The following is a 16,052-nucleotide window of genomic DNA, read 5'->3' on the forward strand; positions in this document are numbered from 1 at the left end:
CTCAAGCCTGCTGCTCCATTCAATGGGATCATGCTTTCGATTCCCAAACCACAGAATCGTTACAATGCAGTAACAGTCCATTCGGCCCATCAGGTTTGCACTGCATTATTGAAGCTGCACGCCATCTAATCCCACTCTCCCGCCTCATCACCCCAGAGACCCGGGTTTGGTCCTGGCCTTTTGCTGACTGCAGATTTTGCACATTCTCCCCCAGAGATTCATCTAGTTGCTTTGGTTTGTTTCCATGGTTCAAAGATGTGAAGGTTAGATGGATTGGCCATGTTAAATGTTCCTTTAGTTTCCAAAGATTTCTACAATAGGCACTGAATCGGTTCAATACTGGTTCAATTCACTGAATCGGTGGCGACTAGAATAACAATGCAGATTATCAATTTGAATTATTCAAAATCATAGAATGGAGCATCCATTGTGAATGAAAGGAAACTTTAAACTGTGCAGCTGTGCTGTGCTTCAGGAGCTGGTTTTACAGAAATCTCCATTATTCAAAAATGTTGCCTCACCTGCTGAGCATTTCCAGCATTTTCTGTTTGTGTTTCAGGTTTGCAGCTTCCAGCTTTGTGTTGTGTTCTGTGCAAATGTTTTACAGGGAACAGGTTCTGATCAGCCCTGTGACAGATGGAGTAGAATGTGTCTCCCGGCTTATCAAGCCTTTGAGATTTGACTCCAAGCGATACAGGAGAATGAGGAAGAGAGAGAGGGAGGGTCATTCTGTGATGGACACATTTCCTGTATAAAGGTGTATATTTCCAAGCTCTCTCAACAGAAATAAGATGTTCCAACACAAGTTGCAATCAATGAAGTTCTTCTTAACAGTTCTTGATGTTTAAACTATGAGATTGTTGAACTTACCAATAGTTTCCACATTGTCAATAATCCATATATGGACAAGTAATTTGTTTACGCATGGCTCTGTGGCGCAATGGAAAGCGCGTTGGACTTCTAAATACTGGCAAATTAGCCATTCAAAGGTTGTGGGTTCGAGTCCCACCAGAGTCGGATTTTTGATCAGATTCGAAGCAGTTTGCTGGTTCATTGATGTGATTCACCTTCGGCACCGACATTTCCTGCTCTGCCATCTCTCCATGCTGTTTCTGTTAACCCGGCTCCCAGGGAAACCACTGACTCGAGAATAAATCACAAACCCCGGGGGCTTTCTTAAAGTTTGATACAACATTCACTGTTTGTGTTAGAAATAGTAACATCTTTCTCAATTCGATATTTCACTTCTTTTGGAAGATAAAAAAGGTTAAAGGACATGCAACAGCAATTTATAAATCAATAAATAAATATCAGTGCCCTGCAATGTAGGGGTGTCATTCTGATGTGTCTGCTGCGCTTGTCCTTCCAGGCTGTCGTAGTCATGGGTTTGGAAGGTGCTGGAAAAGGAGCCTTGCTGAGTTGCTGCATCGTGTAGATGGTGCACACTGCTGTCATTGTGTGTCGGGAGTGGAGGGAGTGAATTTTTATGCGTGGGACGAGAATGAAGTGGGATGTTTTGTCCTGGATGGTGCTAACCTTCTATCGCTCTGTGTGTGTCCTGATCATCTCTTACTGCTTTTCTGTGTGTTTTTCTCTGCCTGTTACATTCGGGTTGATGTTAAGTGTTACTGTCCAGCCAGGGTGCGCTTCCCAACACGTGGGTTTGGTTTGAAATAAAAATACAATGAATAGTTTCTTCTCTCCCGCGCAACAGGGATAGGCAGGAAGTGGTAACGTTCGGGGCAGAGTGACGCAGCAGAAGCTGGACCCATAACCCAGAGGTCGATGGATCAAAACCATCATCTGTTATCATAGAAATCCTATAGTACAGAAAGAGGCCATTCGGCCCATCGAGTCTACACCGACCACAATCCCACCCAGGCCCTACCCCCATATCCCTACATATTTTACCCACTAATCCCTCCAACCTACTCATCTCAGGACAATTTTTAGCACAGCCAATCAACCGAACCCGCACATCTTTGGACTGTGGGAGGAAACTCACGCAGACATGAGGAGAATGTGCAAACTCCACACAGACAGTGACCCAAGCTGGGAATCAAGCCCAGGTCCCTGGAGCTGTGAAGCAGCAGTAATAACCACTGCGCTACCCCAAAACTAACAGTTACAATTTTTGTTTAGTGGTTCCCCCACTAAACAAGTCACAACCTCTAAACACTGCACATCAGACTCGCTGCGAGCAGGGTTCGAACCTGCGCGGGGAAACCCCATTGGATTTCAAGTCCAACGCCTTAACCACTCGGCCATCGCAGCTGCTTGGGGGAGGTCTCACTAACATCAAATAGTAACATTCGGCTGCTGCCCAAAGTCAAGTCTGAGTTTTCTCGACAGTAAATTTGTTTCTTCATCTTGATTTTCATTAACGGGGAACACAGCACATTTATCCCAGGTTCACAGTAAGTAATCTCACTAAAACAGGTTAAAGCCCAGCAGGTTTATTTGGCAGCATGAACTTTCGGAGAGTTCCCCTTTTATCAAATAAGTGTTTAGCTCAGTTGGCTGGGCAGTTTATTCAGCCAGAAGCTCGGGATTAATTCCTGTATCGTCTGAGATTGTTTTTAGCCTTGCTCCTCTCCTGAGGTGTGAATTATCCTGTTAAATCACCACCAGTCAGCTCTCTCTCCTTTAATGACCCACAGGAACATCTGAGAGTGTGGGCCTTGCTTTAACTTTGCAAGAAATGAACACCTCACAATTCTGACACATTGTTTCAGATATAAAACTGTGCAATAATAATCTGAGCATGCGAACCGGAAGCATCCCTAAAATATCAGTTCTACCATCGTTTTGAAATCTGTCATTTCGGGGACAATTAACTTTACCCAGATACAAAATCCGACCCAGAAAAGTTTCATGAGCCTGACGTGATTTGAACACGCAACCTTCTGATCTGGAGTCAGACGCGCTACCGTTGCGCCACAAGCTCACACTGCTTCCTGCTTTTTACATCCGGGTTACGTTCGGCCAATTCAAAACCAGACAGGGCCCAGGGAATGGAACTGTCTCCCTCTTTACTTTCTGTGGTTAGACATGGAATGGAAGAGTAACAGCGAACCGAGATTAAGGAGTAAACAGCAACACAACATTATCCTGCGGGAGAAACATGTTGTTTGTTACGGGTGTTAAAAAGACAAGAGCTGGTTTGGTGAGAAGTCAAGAGAAAACGCTGGAAAATCTCAGCGGGTCTGGCAGCATCCGCACGGAGAGAAAAGAGCTGACATTTCGAGTCCAGATGACCCTTTGTCAAAGTTTGGTGCCAAATTATTCCATGACGAGGTGGCCGAGTGGTTAAGGCGATGGACTGCTAATCCATTGTGCTCTGCACGCATGGGTTCGAATCCCATCCTCGTCGGTGATGCATTTACTTTGACCCTTAAACTGATGGCTTGTTTAAGTGTTTTAAGGTTCGCAGAACCGAGATGAAGTTTGGACACACAGGCCTGAGGGGTGAATGCTCCAGAACAATTCCACATTCCCAGAATTCTCATCCTCGGAGAGACTTGAATCAAGTCAGGTTACCAGCTTTGGACAGGAGTTCACCACCCGGCAAAAATGTGGTGTCGGAATCTCCAAAGCAGACGCCAGTGGCAAGATTTTATCTTTCCAGAATCGGCAAGTCAGCCATGAAAATTAGAGCTGTATTAGCGGGATTGGCCATGCTAAATAGCCCCTTAGTGTCAGGGGGATTAGCATGGTAAACATGTGGGGTCACGGGGATACAGCCTGGATGGGATTGTTGTCGGTGCAGGTTTGATGGGCCGAATGCCGTCCTTTTACACTGAGGGCCCTCTCTGAAGTTCCAGGCGGCAGTTTTATTTCTCTGAGAAGATTGACACACCAGTTCCTAATTTCTTCACATTTTATCCCAAAAGCGGACTCAGATGAGATTCGGACCCACAACCTTTGACCATCTCACAAGACAATGACTTGCTGTCTAACATGCCAGTACCAACTGCCACAAAAGGTCCACAGCAGACACCATTTCCCTGGCCCTGCACTGAATCCTGGAACACCTAGATAACAAGGACACCTAAGTCAGACTCCTATTTATTGACTACAGCTCAGCCTTCAACACTACTATTCCCACAAAACTCCTCTCCAAACTCTGTGGCCTGGGCCTCGGCACCTCCCTCTGTGGCTGGATCCTGAACATCTGAATTCACAGACTTACCTTGAATGAATTATCTCGCATTAAGTTGATCTTTCTCTACGCCCTAGTTATGTCTGTTACACCATATTCTTAACAGTTCTTGATGTTTAAACTATGAGATTGTTCAACTTACGAATAGTTTCTACATTGTCAAAAATCCATATATGGACAAGGAAAGTAAACTCCCAGCACGTGGCTTTGTGGCGCAACGGAAAGCGCGTTGGACTTCTAAATAATTAAATTAGCCATTCAAAGGTTGTGGGTTCGAATCCCACCAGAGTCGGATTTTGGATCAGATTCGTAGTAAACAGTTTGCTGCCTCATTGATGTGATTCACCTTCGGCACCGACATTTCCTGCTCTGCCATCTCTCCATGCTGTTTCTGTTAACCCGGCTCCCAGGGAAACCACTGACTCGAGAATAAATCACAAACCCCGGTTTAATACAACATTGACTGTTTGGGTTAGAAATAGTAACATCATTTTCAATTCGAGATTTCACTCCTTTTGGAAGATAAAAAAAGGTTAAAGAACACAAACACAACAACAGCAATTTATAAATCAATAAATAAATATCAGTGCCCTGCAATGTAGGGGTGTTATTCTGATGTGTCTGCTGCGCTTGTCCTTCCAGGCTGTCGTCGTCATGGGTTTGGAAGCTGCTGGAAAAGGAGCCTTGCTGAGTTGCTGCATCGTGTAGATGGTGCACACTGCTGTCATTGTGTGGAGGGAGTGATTTTTTTATGTGTGGGAAGCGAATGAAGTGGGATGCTTTGTCCTGGACGGTGCTAACCTTCTGCAGTTCTGTTCAATCTATATTGACCCAGGCAAATTAACTCAGGAAACCAAGTGACCTGGTTTACTCCCACAGTCCAAAGATGAGCAGGTTGGGTGGATTGGCCATGCTGGATTGTCCCTTGGTTCCCCAAGGTGTTTGTATAGGGAGATTACCGGGGTGGATGTGTGACGCCGCGGGGATAGGTCCAGTGTGCGATTCTCTGTTGCAGAGTCGGTACAAACTCGATGGGCAGAATGGTTTCCTTCAGCACTGTTGGGATTGTGTGACTCTAAGGCCATTTGACTGTGTTAGAAATTCCCTGGGGAAAAAAAAATGGAAAGCTGTATTTATGAATTTACAGCACTAGATTTATTGCAGATTTTTTTTCCTGCAAATGGTGAAAATACCCGGATCGTGTAAATAAATAGTAGAGATATTTGTGGGGAGTCTCGAAATATATTTTATCTCTGGAGATCATCCACTGTAAAGGGAAAGCCGATACTGATTAGCAAGGATGGGATATTGTGACTTGTACAATTGCACTGATCACTTGAAAGGCCTCAAAGTTCTCGCTGGGATTTGAAATCGGGATCTCCTGTTTACTGGGTTTGTGCATTGCTCTGTTTGCTCAAGTCAACACAGACCCAATTCCCGCTCTACCTGTTCCTTACCCGAAGGTGCTAAGATTGAGAGATCTGAGCAATTGGAACTCTGCAATTGAAGGGTTACATCCTGGCGATAGGGATATTTCTCCACAGCTGTTTTCGGAGCTGCTGAATATTTCCAGCATTTCCTCTCTCTGATTTTGTGCTTTCATTGCAGGAGTTCATTTACCGACAACCCAAAACTTGTCTCTTGGACGCAGCACCAGACAGAGCTTTTCTGTGATCTTCACACAGACAAGTTCACTTTTCACTTCCCGGCTTTAAAACCGTCTGTTTTCACACTGAGCACCCTGCGGCATCGCCTTCAAACCTCACCCCACCCTCCACCCCCACACCAGAGTCTCAGTGGTACAAGTGTATCTGAGGAATTCACAAAGACAAGGGATCACAGTGTTTATGAGGGAACATAAAGGATTAATTCATACTCACGAACAGACTGATTATGTCAGAATCTCTCTCTCTCTCTCTCTCTCTCTCACACACACACACACACACACACACACACACACCACCACCACCATGACAGATGGTGAAATTTGACATCAATAAAGACATTTGGAATTAAAAGTCCAATTCCCTCGCCCGTTAACTGAAATCCACTATTTCTTCCAAACAGCTTTCTCAGAATTACTTTGCTTGTAACTTTGCTCATTTTATTCTTACTTATCTCATTCTTTTTTCGGTCAGAACTGTTCCACAATGTGTATTTGGTCTCGGTAAATTGGTAATGTTCCAAACGAGGACAAAATGTTTGGTATCAATCGGCTAATTGAAATTCTGTGGCAGGAATGCTAATCTCCTCAGGAAGAGGTTTAATGCTGAGCTGAATGAACTGTTTTTGTTTACAGGGATGAAAGGTGATGTCACTGGGCTGGTAATCCAGAGGCCCGCGCTAATCTTTGGGGACACGGAGTAAATCCCATCACGGCAGCTGGTGAAATTCAAATTCACTGATTTAACACATAGGCACATGGATAGAAAACAGAAACAGGAGGAGGCCATTCGGCCCAAACAATGCTGGAATTGAAAGCAAGCCTCAGAAATGGCGGCCTTGAAATTTCCGTCGATTTTTTCCCACAGAAAACATCTTCACAGAACAACAGAGATCATTTCACACAAAAGGAAAACTTCTGCTCAAGACGGATGATATTTACAAACCGGGAACACATTTACACAACAGGGAAGAATTTGTCAGAAACACAGCGAAGATCTGTCAACGGGAGAGTCACAGTTCCAAACAGAGAGAACAGTTACACAGCAGAGAGCACAGTTACACAACACAACATACACTTCAATACAGGGCCTATCTTTGTGTAACAGAAAATCCCTTTTCATACATTATCAGTTTCTCCATCTCAGTATCTTGCCGGTTTGCTCGAATATTTTCTGTCTCTCATTGTGAGTGTGTCCTAATAGTCTTTTACTGTTTTTCTGTGTGATTTTCTCTGTCTGTTACATTCGGGGTGATGTTACATGTTATTGTCCAACCAGGGTGAGCTTCCCAGGGCCTTGTTTGTCACAAAAAGAGACAGTGAATGGATTCCTGGCTCTAGGGCAGCAGTAATAAGCAGGGAGGAATGGATTTTTCTGAGCAGAGTGGCGCAGCGGAAGCGTGCTGGGCCCATAACCCAGAGGTCGATGGATCGAAACCATCCTCTGCTATCACATAATCGCTCCATCAAATAGAAACAGTGATGGTCTTAGTTTACATTAATGAGTAGCCCAGAGCATTTGTCTCCATTGGCTGGATAGTTTACTCAGCCAAACAGCGCGGGATCAATTCCCGGCTCAGTTGAGATTGATCATGAAGGCTCCGCATTCTCAGTCTTGCTCCTCTCCTGAGGTGTGAATCCTCTGGTTAAATCACAGCCAATCAGCTCTCCCCATTGATGGCTCCCAGAAACAACTGGGACTGTGAACCTTGCTCGAACTTTACCGACACTGGACAAATCATATCCCTCACACATTGTTCAAATAGAGAAGTTTATTAAAATTAATTAAGCATGCGCATCGGATCATCCCTAAAATTTCATTTCTATCCCAGTTTTGGAATTTGTCATTTCAGGAACAACCAAAATCCAAAGACCGACACAGAAAAGCTCCGTGATTCGGACACACAGCCCTCTACTGGGAGGGCAGACTCTCTCCTGTTGCTCCACAAACTCACAGCACTTGCTCTGTTTTACATCAGGGTCATGTTCGGTGAATTCAAAACCGAACCGGGAGCAGAGAGGTGAACTGTCTCTCTCTTTACTTTCTCTGGATTTACATCAAATGGAAAAGTAACAACGAATCAAGAGAAAGCAGAAAGGCAACGTTATCCTGCGGGAGAAATGTGTTCTTTGTTACGGATGTTAAAACACAAGAGGTGGTTTGGGGAGCAGTTACTGCATGACGAGGTGGCCGAGTGGTTAAGGCGATGGACTGCTAATCCATTGTGCTCTGCACGCGTGGGTTCGAATCCCACTCTCGTCGGTGGTGTATTTGTTCTGTCTCCTTATTGCCGGGGAACTGATGACTCGCTCAGTGTTTTGAGTTTCACGGAACCAAGATGAAGTTTGGACACACAGGCTGGAGGGGTGAATGTTCCAGAACAATTCCACATTCCCATATTTCTAATCCCATGAGAAACTGGAGCTGACGATCGATTCAAATCAGGACCCCAGTTTTGGACAGGAGTTTGCCACCAGGTAAACATGTGGTTTCAGAAGATCCAAAGCAGACTCCAGCTTCATTTGCGGCCCGAATGGCAGATTTTGTCTTTCCAGAATCGGCAGCTCAGCCATGAAAATTAGCGCCGTATTAGCGGGATTGGCCATGCTAAATAGTCCCTCAGTGTCAGGGGGATTAGCACGGTAAATATGTGGGGTTTTGAGGATACAGGCTGGGTGGGATTGTTATCGGTGCGGGCCCGATGGGCCGAATGTTCTCCTTCTGCCCTGTAGACATTCTCATCAAGTTCGAGGCGGCAGTTTCACTTCTCTGAGAGCATTGATACACCTGTTCCTAATTTCTTCAAACTTACCTAAAAAAAGACTTCGATGAGATTCCTACCCACAAAATTTGAATGTCTCACTTCTCTCTTCCGTCTTCTTCCATTGGGAAAACGATACAACAGTCTGGGGTCACCTACCAACCGACTCAAGGACAGTTTCTGCCCAGCTGCCACCAAACCTCTCAATGAACCTCCCTTGCATGAAGTTGATTTTTCTTGACACCCTAGCTATGATTGTGACACTACATTCTGCAGTCTCTCTTTTTTTTCTTTATGAACAGTATGCTTTGTCTCTACAACGCACAAGAAAAAATACCTTTCACTGGATATTAATACATGTGACAATAATAAATCAATTCAAATTAAATAAAACAATGATGAGAAGTCCTACATGTCACTCTTTGTGCCACAGATCCCCCGCTGCAGCACTCACATTGCAACAAAGAGTGTTCAGAGTAGAAAGGGCATCTTGGTAAAATAATAGGCCAATTCCAATTGGTTTCAGTTCAACATTTAAGCAAACGAACAAATAAAAATGACACATCACGATAGGGAAAGGGTATCATGGGGGGAAAAATACAAAAATCAAAGTGTATCAGACGAGACAGCCGTCAAACTGAACAGAACCAGATATCCATTATACAAATACTCCCAGTGCCTCAAGAGAAACCCTTTCCCCAACTAAGTGTTTGTATAGTTTTATTTGTTGCTCTTGCATTGACAGGTAACAGTAAATCACAACCTCACCAACCAGTGACAGCCAGTTAAATAACCATCCCACACTCGCTGATAATGGAGTTTCTGACAGTGACAGTTTCTGACCATCCTCCGATTGGACCTGGAGGGAACCAGATTCACTGTCAGAGCTGGACTTTCTTACAGAGAAAGACAGAGCCAGGTGAGCGATGGTGATGGAGTGGTGACTGTGAGAGCATTTGACCAAGGGTCAGTTCCTGACCATCACTGTTCTGATTTCTTTAATTAGTTATCGCAGGTCATAACAGTAGGTGGACACTCTTAAAATGAAATTCACTAAAAATCCTCCCCATCACGATCTTTGTAATGAAAAATTCAGCTTCAATTTGCTTTGAGTGGAAACTTTGTGAAATGAAAGAACAGGCCTCAGAATTGATCAATGAGTTCCCAGTAAGGAACAATTGTAAAAAGGTGGCTTCAACCAGACAAGCCAAGTTCAGTTTCCAAACTGCTCTCCGGGCTCTCCTGGTGCCTGATAAAATCAACAACAAAGGAAGTTCCGTAATTAAAACTTATGCAAATATCAGGTGCAGAGCAAGCGATGGTGGTACAGTGGTGAGCATAGCTGCCGTCCAAGCAGTTGACCCGGGTTCGATTCCCGGCCATCGCATTGACAATTTATTTGGAACCTTATCCACGGTCTCTTAGACTTTGAACGGATTGAACCAAAACAGCGTGAACACAATATTCGACAGTAACAGGGATTTTTAAAAATTATTTCGTCTTCGAAGGTAATTCGTTTAAATTAAAACATATTTAAGTAGAAAATCAAGTCTCTGACCTATTAAATGAATTCAGAGACAAAGATACAAAGTATAAGTTGAGGAACTGTCTATCCTGTAACCTCAGACTGTGACCCTGGCTCTGGGCACTCCCAAACATCCTTCTTTCATCTACCCGGCCTAATCCTGTTAGAATTTTCTAGCTTTCTAAGGCGGTCCCCCTAATTCTTCTGAACTCCAGCGAATATAAAAGTAACCAACTCAATCTCTCCTCATACCTCAGTCCTGCCATCACAAGGATCAGTCTGGTAAACCGCTGCTTTCGCTCTCGAACAAGAACATCCTTCCTCAGATAAGAAGACAAAACTGCAGCTGTGGCCTCACCAAGACCCTGTATAATTGCATCAAGACATCCCTGCTCCTGTACTCGAAGCCTCTCGCTATGAAGGCCACCATGTCATTTGCATTTTTTACTGCCTGCTACAGCGGCATGTTTCCCTTCAGTGACTGGTGCATGAGGACACTCTGTTCTGGTTGCACATTCTCTTCTCCTAATTTATGACCAAACAGAACATAATCTGTCTTCCCGTGTTTGCGAACAAATTGGATCACTTCACATTTATTCAAAATATACTGCATCTGCCAATCATTGAGCCATTCGCTCAACTTGGCCAAATCAGGCTGCAGGATATGGTGTAAGGTGACTCTGAGATAAAGGGATGGAGAGAGAAACGAGGTGACTGCAGTCTGACTCTGACTCTTCAAACCAGTTATTGCGCCCTTGTTGAAAGTGAATGTGCCTGAGAACAGGAGAAAAGCAGATCATGGGCCAGGGATTTATTTTCTGTAAAAAGTAAAATAAACTTGTAACCAGTCAGTGTCTGGCTGAGAACTGGCGAGGGGAGGGGAGCGGGAGGGGAGGGGGAGGAGTAGAGGAGGGGGAGGGGAGGGGAGGAGGAGGGGAGGGGAGGGGGTAGGGGGTGGTGGAGGAGGGAGGGGTGAGGGGTCTGCTAAAATATCATTCACATAAATATTTTAATGATCCATCTGTGTCTAATGGAAAATCGAGTTTGAAATTGTTGTCAGTGGAAAATTTGTTTAAATGAAAAAAAGCACCTCAAAATTAATCAATGAATTCTCAGGTGGCTTCAAACTGTCCAGAAAAACGAGAGAAGCCAAGTTCTGTTTACAAACTGTCCGATGGACAGACCTGGTGTCTGATGAAATCAGCAAAGGAGGTAGTTCCGTAAGTATAACAGATTAAAATAAGACCGCTTTTAAGTGCCGTGGGCGATGGTGGTGTAGTGGTGAGTATAGCTGCTTCCTAAGCAGTTGATCCGGGTTCGCTTCCCAGCCGTCGCGTTGATAATTTGTTTAGAACTTTCTCCACTTCCTCCTGGGTTTGCAACCGAGTGGACAAAAAAAGAGGGCGAACACAACATTTGACGATAATGAAATACAATCGAGATTTCTCTTTTTCATTTTCTTTTTATTCGGACCTAATTTGTTTGAAATGAAAAATGACTGAGATACAAAAACAAATCTCTGACCCAGTAAGTGAGTTCTCCGTCAGAAACAAAGATACAAAAGTAGAGGAACAAATTTCAGCTCACACACTGAGCTCTGTACAATAACGGTGCCTGATGAAGTTAGTATGAACGCTACTGAGGTGATTATATGATAGTGGGGAATGGTGGAGCTGCGATAGCCGAGTGGTTAAGGCGTTGGATTAATAAACCGTCAATGAGGTTTCCTCCGCGCAAGTTCGAGTCTTGCTCGTCAGCGAATAACATTGAACGCGTTTCCTTCCGGCAGTCACAGAACCGGAACTCCAACCGGTTCTTTTTGGTGCCAAGTATGTGGATCACCATCATGCTTTCATCTCCATGGCTCCGGGCCGAGTGCAGGAAGGTGAGCTTGAAGAGGACACCTGGGTGCCCTCGGGCTGGCATGGACAAGGTAAGCCGAATGATTTAGTGCTGTTCCCTTTCTCTGGTTCCATGAGGGAAATCATAATGTGAGCAGATTGAAAAACAACAGCATCAGGTGCGCAAGGACAAAACAAGGTCTCATTTCAGAGAAAGATTCTTATGGAATGACGCACAGAACATAAGAAATAAATTTCATCAGAATACACTGAATGATCATTTCAAAATGCTGCTTGGATGATATGACATCGTATTCATTCAAACACATTGCTGCAAGCTGGTCATTATTGGGCGTTAGGAACTCCTGGTTATAGCAGATTGGGAATGGAAGGAGCAGCTTCACATCTGCACATTGACAGGTCAAACTGTGTCTCAGATTGACAGCTCCCAGGACAGGTTTTCCTCTCCTCTCGCTCTGTGCTGTGGATTCTCGGGGATTAGTTGGAGTTTCCCAGCTCAGTAACTGTGAAAGCCTCTGAGGCCGGCGATGCTCACAGTGTCTGTTCCCCAGATTCAGGGGGCTGCAGCCAATCAGAGCTGTGCCTGGGTTAACCCAGAACTGGTTGAAATGATGATATTGTTCACAAGCTGAATTCTATTTGATCAGATGTAGATACAGATTGTGTGCACTCAGTCACTAAACAACAAGATCCCACCTTCATATAGAGTTGATGAGAGGGGATGGAGGGATAGAGTGAGTTAGACCGCCAGAAATCCGTCACTGACAGAAATCCGTATAAATTCCGGCTTTATCCAGAGAGATTCTTTTGGAGAAACATGAGCTGCAGTCTCAGCTCTCATAGGAACATAAGAGTTAGGAGCAGGATTAGGTTACATGGCCACTCGAGCCTGCTCCACCATTCAAAACGATCATAACATAAGAACATAAGAAATAGGAGCAAGAGAAGGCCATCCTGCCCTTCGAGCCTGCCCCCCGATTCAATAAGATCATGGCTGATCTGAAGTGATTCAGTTCCATTTTCCCGCTTTCTCCCCTTAACCCTTCATTCCCTTGTCTATCAGAAACCTATGTACCCGTGACTTAAGTATATTCAGCGCGGTAGCCTCCACCATTTTATTGGGCAGAGAATTCCAGAGATTCACCACCCTCTGAAAGAAGAAGTTCCTCCTCAACTCTGTTCTAAACTGTACCACACCCACCCCCACCCCACCCCGCCCTTATTTTGAGGCTGTGCCCTCCAGTTCTGGTTTCCTTTCTAATTGGAAAGAATCTCTCTACCTCTACCCTATCCACCCCCTTCATTTTCTAATATGTCTCTATAAGATCACCCCTCAGCCTTCTAAACTTCAACGAGGAAAGGCCCAATCTACTCAATCTCTCCTCATATGCTAACCCCCTCATCCCCGGTATCAGCCTAGTGAACCTTCTCTGTACTCCCTCCAGGACCAATATATCCTTTCGCAAATAAGCAGACCAAAATTGCACACAGTCGTCAGGAAGGCGGATTGGATGTTTGGCTTCATAACTGGAGATACTGACTATAAAAACTGGGAAGTTCTGCTCAATCTTTATGAAGCTCTGATTAACTGTAGCTGTTTTAGGATTGCCCCCAGACCCGGGAACCAGACTTTACAAAGTGTGTGAGAGTCCTTATGAAGGGGGAAAGGAGATTTACTGTTTTGGATCCAGCGGTGAGGGATTTTAGCTCCAAGGTATGGCTGGATAACTCGGAGTTTCTCTCTTTGCAGCAAAAGGGATTGAGTGGCGCTGGAAGAGAGGTGTAAAAGAGTAGAACATATTGAACTAAGGTACACAGGGGGAAGTTGCTGTATTAGCTGCTAGCAGAAGGATTCGGGGACAGGCATTGAAGATTGAAGACAGGAAGTGCAGGAGGCAAAGCATCCCGACAGTGCGGAAGGAGGCCATTCGGCCCGGGTATTCTGCACCGACTCTCCGACAGTGAATCCCTCCCTGTCACCCTACGTAACTACTCTGCTAATCCGCCTAACAGTAAGGGTCAAGAAGAAATCTGGCGAAATCTGGTAAAACTTCCGGCAAACATGAGATTTCCTTCTTCAGCTGAAAGCTCTGCATTTTCTTGCAAACATTGCGGGGCGCTTTCTCAGAATGTATTTCCTTGTTGTTTTGTTTATTAAATTTTCTCATCTCATTATTTTAGTATCCTCCCCAGAAATCAATCGTTTTTGTGTGATCTTAATAAACTATTGATGCTCCCGAATGGAGCAACAGGCTTTGTCGCAAATAGTTTAATAAAATTCTCTGGAAGAAAATCTAATCTCCTCAGGAAGAGGTTTAATAACGAGCTGAGTGAAGTGTTTCTGATTACAGGGATGAAAGGTGATGTCACTGGGCTGGTAATCCAGAGACCCGCACTAATCTTTGGGGACACGGAGTAAATCCCACCACGACAGCTGATGAAATTTAAATTCACTATTTCATCAATCTGGAATTGAAAGCTCCTCTCAGTAATGGCGGCCTTGAAACTACCGGCGATTGTTGTTCACTATAATCTGGTTCACCGGTGCACTTTAGCGCAATGAGTCTGGCCTCCTTAACTGGTCTGGCCTACATGTGACTCCAGACCCAGAGTAAGAGGGTGACTCTTACCTGACCTCTGAAATGGTCAAACAAGCCCCTCTCAGTTGAAGGGCAATTAGGGAAGGGCAACAAATACTGGTCCTGCAGGCGACACCAACAGGACATAAAAAGAAGAATCATTGAGTAGAAAGAGAATGGCCTGGTAACGGACTGAGAAACTGGATCCTTCTTCTCCTGTAATAATAAGGCTGAGGGATGGGCTGATCCTGGGCTTTAAATTAGTGAAAGATTTTGAAAAGAATCATTTCGACAAAATGGGACCAGAGATGGGCAGATGAGAATACATCTCACTCATACATGCCATTGATGGTTGGTGGTTTTAGCGCAATGATGTACATGTGACCAGTGTATCAGCGCATCCTCAGAGTGTGAGGGAAATTCCATCAGTAACGCTTCCCCGACACCCTCCAGATTGAAGCGAGGCAGCATTCATGCTGATGACTGGGAGAAGCTTGAAAATGGGCAAAACATATCCCCCAATCTGCAGCATACTTTCATGAGGCAGAATGGAGGCAGAGAAGACAGTAACAGAGAAGAAAGCTCTGTGGGCTGAGAATGGGTCTCTTCACTCACATGAAGACCCATAGCAGAAACTCACTGCTATGAATGGATGTCATCCTCGAATCGAAGGGCAGACAACAATAAAAACTGCTTGTTACGAAATAAATATCATTAAAAAAGTCCAACATTAGTATTGTTAAAATTTCCCATCCCCGATATAATTTGAACAATTCTTGTTTGTTTCTCCCTCTCTGGTCTGTGAGCTTCGCTCTATCTGAGTGTGCTGACATCTACCGGCCGCAACCCAGAACTTCAACAGAGGGAAGACATTCACATCAAGTCAGGGTGTTCCAGGAATAGGTCAATATGAAGAATTGATGCTGGGGTGTGGTAAGATAGACATCGTAATTTAATCATAAATTCAACTGTAGAAATTGCTCTTAAATTATCACTGAGTTGGCAGCATTTGCAATTTGCCATCGGCTAAAGCGTTGGCAGTTGGCAGTTGTTTTGTTGGTCTAGGGGTATGATTTTCGTTTGGGGGTATTATCGTGCTAGAGGGCCCGGGTTCATAACCCCGGTCTAGGCTAGCCACGGTTTATTAAATAGGGAGCAGATTTGAGCTCACGAGAATTCCCTGCAGTGAATATATCGCTGCAGAATACAAGTAGAAACGATCACGAGATTTAAATTTCAGTTGACCATCCAAAGATACTGAAGGATACGAGACGGAAAATTTGCAAAGAAAGTGGGAATAATTTTGGGCGGCAGGGAGGCACAATGGTTAGCATTCCTGTCTCACAGCACCGGAGTCTCAGGTTCAATTCCGGCCTCTGATTACTGTGTGCAGTTTGCACATTCTCCCCATGTCTGCGTCGGTTTCCTCCCGTAACCCAGAGATGTGCGGGCTCGGTTGACTGGCCATGTTAAGTTGACCCTCGTGTCAGGGGGATCAT

The 16,052-nt window shown here is 44.6% G+C and overlaps 8 non-coding genes across 8 annotated transcripts; 6 read left to right on the forward strand and 2 right to left on the reverse strand.

Annotated features, from left to right (window-relative positions):
• The first annotated feature begins 926 nt into the window (after window positions 1-926).
• On the forward strand, window positions 927-1,017 carry trnar-ucu (transfer RNA arginine (anticodon UCU)). Its single transcript is given in 2 exon segments — window positions 927-963; window positions 982-1,017. It is a non-coding gene; the product is annotated as a tRNA-Arg (tRNA).
• A 1,175-nt stretch (window positions 1,018-2,192) lies between these two features.
• trnas-uga (transfer RNA serine (anticodon UGA)) lies at window positions 2,193-2,274 on the reverse strand. The gene has a single exon. It is a non-coding gene; the product is annotated as a tRNA-Ser (tRNA).
• A 601-nt stretch (window positions 2,275-2,875) lies between these two features.
• trnaw-cca (transfer RNA tryptophan (anticodon CCA)) lies at window positions 2,876-2,947 on the reverse strand. Its single transcript has one exon. It is a non-coding gene; the product is annotated as a tRNA-Trp (tRNA).
• A 344-nt stretch (window positions 2,948-3,291) lies between these two features.
• Window positions 3,292-3,373, forward strand: trnas-gcu (transfer RNA serine (anticodon GCU)). Its single transcript has one exon. It is a non-coding gene; the product is annotated as a tRNA-Ser (tRNA).
• Window positions 3,374-4,365: 992 nt separating this feature from the next.
• trnar-ucu (transfer RNA arginine (anticodon UCU)) lies at window positions 4,366-4,454 on the forward strand. The gene is given in 2 exon segments: window positions 4,366-4,402; window positions 4,419-4,454. It is a non-coding gene; the product is annotated as a tRNA-Arg (tRNA).
• A 2,749-nt stretch (window positions 4,455-7,203) lies between these two features.
• trnam-cau (transfer RNA methionine (anticodon CAU)) lies at window positions 7,204-7,275 on the forward strand. The gene has a single exon. It is a non-coding gene; the product is annotated as a tRNA-Met (tRNA).
• A 731-nt stretch (window positions 7,276-8,006) lies between these two features.
• trnas-gcu (transfer RNA serine (anticodon GCU)) lies at window positions 8,007-8,088 on the forward strand. The gene has a single exon. It is a non-coding gene; the product is annotated as a tRNA-Ser (tRNA).
• A 1,814-nt stretch (window positions 8,089-9,902) lies between these two features.
• Window positions 9,903-9,974, forward strand: trnag-ucc (transfer RNA glycine (anticodon UCC)). Its single transcript has one exon. It is a non-coding gene; the product is annotated as a tRNA-Gly (tRNA).
• Window positions 9,975-16,052: the final 6,078 nt, after the last annotated feature.

This window comes from Carcharhinus amblyrhynchos, unplaced genomic scaffold (assembly GCF_965287045.1).
Source record: "Carcharhinus amblyrhynchos unplaced genomic scaffold, sCarAmb.v2.hapA scaffold_42, whole genome shotgun sequence".
In the NCBI taxonomy this organism is placed as follows: Eukaryota; Metazoa; Chordata; class Chondrichthyes; order Carcharhiniformes; family Carcharhinidae; genus Carcharhinus; species Carcharhinus amblyrhynchos.